This window comes from Centruroides sculpturatus, unplaced genomic scaffold (genome assembly GCF_000671375.1).
Source record: "Centruroides sculpturatus isolate CEXI.00-Female unplaced genomic scaffold, Cexi_2.0 scaffold2485, whole genome shotgun sequence".
NCBI lineage: Eukaryota > Metazoa > Arthropoda > Arachnida > Scorpiones > Buthidae > Centruroides > Centruroides sculpturatus.
In genome coordinates, this window is record NW_019386684.1 from 17,947 (window position 1) to 23,883 (window position 5,937).

The window sequence follows — 5,937 nt, forward strand, 5'->3', positions numbered from 1 at the left end:
TTTATAATTTAAAATCGTATTTAAAAATTTCTTGCCATAATAAAAGTGATATTTATATTTTTATAAAAGTTTATTAAATTCAATATCAATAGATGTAATGTCAATAATATATCAAATGACAAAATAACAATGTTATTTTCCATAAATTTTTAGTTATTCTAAATTACAGTGAAAATATTTTACTGGTAAATCATTTATTTTACATTGTTTATAAATGATTTTTCTTTGTAAAAAACTTTGATACATTAATCTTCCAATAATTCTGGCTTCTGATTATTTCATTATTTATCAAAACTTTTGTAAGCATTCTCTGTATATAAAAAGAATTTGTATATATTAATTTACTGTGTGTGTGTGTGTATAATATTGTTATTGATGGATAATTTAACTAGGTATTTTTCTCACATTACTTTGGGCTTGATTGATATTCTAAAAATTATAATAAAAAAAAACAGAATAAACAATAAATTTACTATTTAGATTAGATACTGAAATATTTAACCTGCTGCTAGTCAAATTGCCAAAAGTTTATAATTTAAATTTGGCAAAAAATTTTTCATATTGTTTTGCTAAAAGATGATAATCTATTTCTCAAGAACTATGCATTTCAGTATGTAACTTTCCAGCACTCTTATTTTGCCATAAACCCAATTTGGTGACAAAATAATATACCATGCTTAATTAATACTCAACATTCAAAGCAGAGATGTGTACCAATTAAAGCCTTGATTCTACTTGCACATTTCCAATAGTAGCAGCAAGCAGTCGCAATGGTTACTATGGAAACAATCCAACAAGGCAGCTCTCTAACTGTTCACTGTGTCTCTAAGGAAAATTCCAATGTGCTGAATATTGCCACTGCCACTAAGACTCACCACTTTTGATAGCCAATAAAATGATAGCATATATCTGACATCAGAACAATAGATCTAGGGTCAATGTGGGTAAATATGAGACACTTTTCAAAACTTTTGTAACAGCATTTGTTAGGATCAATATTTTCCAAAGAGAAATGCACAACAAGGTCTACAGATGGTGTTAAAATCTAATGGAGTATCTAATGGAGTTTTTTTCTGTAGGTAGAGAAATGTTGAGCAAAAGATTTTTTTCGCTGTCTCATATTTTACCTTTTGAAGGTAAAATATTATATACACCCAGACACCGAGACACCCATTATATCACCATAAGGACTTGCCTATACCAACAGGGAGGTTAATAATGAGGTACTACAGGTTAAATGTAAGGCATTTTTGTATAAAACATTGCTCCATGATATTTAGAAGTAAGTAGATAAGATTAAATATTTATCCGTTTTGAAAAGTGTCTCATATTTACCCACATTGACCCTACTTTTTAGTTTTTCTCTGATAATTGTTTGGTATCTTTATTATTCCATTCAAAGCTCACACCTATAAGAACAAAGAAATATTTTTACTATGGTAAAGCACAACTAAAGTAAAGTTTCATGGAAAGTAATGACTAGTGAATAAAATTTGGTGTGTCTCATTTTTTATCTCATTTTGAAATGCACAAAACTCAGACAAATGATGATATATGCAATAAAAACAACTAGTAGCTGAAAGCTGTGTTTATATACTACATACAAATTTCTAATTAAATATTCATGTCTTTTGCAGACTATACAGAGCAAAAGTTAGTTGAACTGACAGAAAGTTTTTGCACCTATTTTTGTAGTGTTTCTTAAAAATTAAAAAGACTCAATGAAACCATAGTCATTTTCATTCAGAAAAGTTATATGTTAAAAAGCACTAAATAAACTTTATTTTGAAATTAGAATATAGAAAAAATATATTTCGGACTATACATATAATTGAGTCCATCTTCATTTGTCCCTTCACACGTTTTGCAGAGGCAATAACAAATTTATGGCGATACCGACCTTTTATTGGAGGCTACATGTTCGCCATCCAATGTAAATGAGTTAAAAAGTCCTCTAGTGGTGGCCAGCACTATTATTAAATAAATAAATACATTAAAAAATTTGCCAGGACAAATTCACATATAACATATAAACTTTATTTTGTATTAGTACATGACAGATCAGACATAGATTAAGTCAAATTTCACAACTGTCTCATATTTACCCAAATCGACCCTATTCCATGCTTGGAAGTGTAACATTGCATCTACCGTTACTGGCCAATGTGTTGGTGTTTCCAATTGGTTTGTTTTGCATAGCTACCAACAATACCACTTTTGATGAAATAATGTATTCCATCTATGCTCCAAATATTTGCTGCTATCACTCATCACTGCCACTGGAACAGGAAAGTGAATCAAGGCTTAAAAGTTATCAGTGGTGGTAGAAATTTTATCAGCAGCACACACCAGCTTGACAGGCTATGAGCATCAACATTTCCAAGTTTAAAAATACTAAATTTTTAAAAAGTAATAAACTCTAAAATAATAATAATGCATAATCAAACAACTGCTTTTCCCATATAACAATCTTAGATAATATTTATATTTTTAAAATTACCAGAAAAGTTTAAAATCAAACTTAAGTTTATGACTTTATTTTAGACTTTCTTTCAAAATGTATATACTGTTGTAAAATTTAAAACAAAAACAGTGTTTAACTCTAATGACAGCTTTTCTAGAAGTGGAAAGATTTGGACTCTATTGTAGATAATGATAAACAAGTGCTAGTGTCAGAAAGAAAGATGAAGGATGAAAATAATAGTAAATGCAAAGGCTGCATAAGTCAGATATACCTCCTAATCCTCAGAGGCTCATTGAGCATAAAGATAACCAAATATCAATCCCAGCTTTTTAAAGGTAAAGATAACATTAAAAAAAAAAAAATGCTACAATTTTGTTTTCCTACACACAACTTTTCAGCATAGAAGTAGATTGGCAGGTAGCCAAACTCATCCAAACTGTTTCTCACAACTTCTACCTAGAGAGGTGCAAAATTCATAACTACTCTGTTATCAACACATGCATAAATAGCAAGGACAAGGATTCCCTGCTCCCACCTGGTAATATCTCCTCACTCTTTCACATTAACTGGCACTATCATAGCCTGTTTACTTTATTGGAGATAATGATAAGATATATTGAATTGGTTTCCTAAATATATTTTATATTTAGGAGACCAATTCTATTATTGGCAATATATATTGTTGATGTAATCAGCATGGTTTTTTGGAAACAACAGATATGCCTGGTTAATGTCATTTGTTGCTCAACAGAGTTACCAGTTACACTATTATTATTAGGTTCTAATGTAATTTTAAATGACACCTAATAGAATAAATTTATTTTTTATCAGCAATTATTTATTGTGACATTGTCACAATGCCGGGGTGCAATGTTTAATCATATTTTTAATTTATTTAATTTAAAATATATGCTCTCCACCTCAGATTAGTAGTGGCTTGCTCTTGTATATCATACTTTTCCTTTAACAATAGAGTCAAGCTGGTGATCTATTAATTAACTGCTTTCAGAGAAAAAGTTTTGAATTGAAATAACATGATTTCCAGTTTGCATTGGAAGTTCAAATATAGTTAATCAGGGCTTCCTGCAACTAAGGTTTCCATATCTGCTATAGAATTTTATCTATCTAACACCATTCTCAAAATTAAGGAAAGACAGATGAATGGATGACAGTGGAAATTTATAGGTCAACAATTTTTTCAAATTGCACCCCAATAATCCATAATTTTAACAAAAGATTGGTCCTCCTCAAAAAAAAAAATTTGACTTTAGTTGGAATTCTGTTGTTGGCATCAGAAGAAAAAGTACAGAGAACTACAGTGAAATACAATGGAACCTCGCTTAATGAGCACCTCACACAACAAGTAATTCGTAAAACAAATTGTAAAAAAATGACTTGCTTAATGAGTGACATTCACATAACAAGTGATGAGGAGAGGGGAAGTCCTGGCTTTTGCACATGCTCCATCAGTTTGTACTTAGCACTTGTTCCACTAGCATCTTAGTGTCATTTGTGATCACACATTTTTCCAAATTTGTGTTCAGACATATTACATATAAACATCAACAACCATAGCCCGTTATATAATAAACACGCCAAACGATATACCAAATTAAAATATAAATTTTCGTCTACAAGTACGTATCTTCTAATATCAGGACTTATTATACTGGGCTTTACAGATAATGCTACAGAGTTTCATAGAAAACAATTTTTTATTTCATTTAATATACATTTTATTTTAGATATACCAAATTCTTGGGCTATGTAAAGGCTATAATTGAATATTAGAAATTAATTAATTTGACTAGAGGTGGGCAGTTATGCTGCCATCTTGTATTAAATTTAATGACCAATTCCAAATTAAATTTTAGAAATGTCTAAATTAAAAATTAATTATTTATAATTATTAGATTTAATACAAGCAAAACGGTAAAAACCATAGCAGTAGGCAGTCAAATTAATTAATTTCTAATATTTAATTATAGCCTTTACATAGCCCAAGAATTTGGCATATTGTTTGGCATGTTTATCATATCCAACATATTAGCTGTGATTTCTTTTTGTTTTCTGCAAATCAAATTTGCATTACAGGTTGGTTCATTCCATGCGAAAAGAAAAGACGATGATGATTCATGGTCCTTAACAATACATATTGTATAATTTTCTTTGAATAAACGTTATACATAAAATATTTGAGTATTTTTTTGGCATGGAACGCATTATCGTATTTTACATAAATTTATATGGGAAAAACTGTTTCACTTAACAAGTGTTTCACATTACGAATAAGATTCTGGAATGAATTATACTTGTTAAGTGAGGTTCCACTGTAATTATAGAATTCATTATTACATTGAAATAAACAAATGCTTTCAGCTTGTAAGCATTAGAATACATATAGTCATTATTAGGTACTGTACGGTACAAGAGAAAAATACTATTATACAGATCATCAAAAAATGGAGTATCCAGCATTAATAGATGAATATTCCAATTTTTCAATTTCTGTATAATAGTATGCTTCTTCCTATACATAATAAATAATGACCAGATGAATTTATGATTTAAGAAAATATAGTTAGAATTTTTTTACTTGAATTAGTCACTTTTTGTACCACTATTAACTTTTATATATACTGCTACTTTTAATTCCATTTTATATATTTCAAGACTTTCTTTCATTTAATTTTTCAGAAAAGATCATTATTCGATTTAATCATTCCGTCATCGAATATACAGACCTGAAGATGATCTCCAATTGCAGATAAAAAACATTAGTCAAAAAAAACTTTTTTGAATTAAACATTACTGGAATATAATTTAATGCTTTTGAGTGAAGTGTTTATTAAATTGCTCCAGCCCACTGCAGTTGTCAGAATTAGTAATGTGGCCCTCCTCTTGAAAAGTTCAGGGACCCTGATCTAAACTATTTCTTAGGAATGATGAAAATTTTTCTAAGCATTTCCATGTAATAATTAAAGTTACTCACAACTACTGTTCTCATGTTATATAAAAAAATTTAAAATTCTGCCTGAGTAATGAAAACATCCTTATTTTAAAAAACTAATTATAAAAATTAAAATTATTTTTTTCCATCTATGTATGTATTTTAATATGAAAGATATAAATTCCAAAAAGTAACTTGATTAAGTAAAATAGAATATATACAGTAATTTAATTTTTTATTAACTTCTAAATTAAAGCATTAGAATAATCTAGATAACATCTGTGGTAAATAAAAATTATGTCCTATTCCAGGATTTCAAATGTATAAATTTTTGAATAAAAAATTATTTTTTCAGATTTATACTAACAAGAACTATACAATAATAGAAAGTAATCATGTATAAATGATGAGAAACCACTGATGGTGTGATTCAGAAAAAAATCACACCAGTCAACAATTTGTATCAAAGTATTTATATAAATTTTACATATTTGTAAAATTTATATAAATATATTTATATATT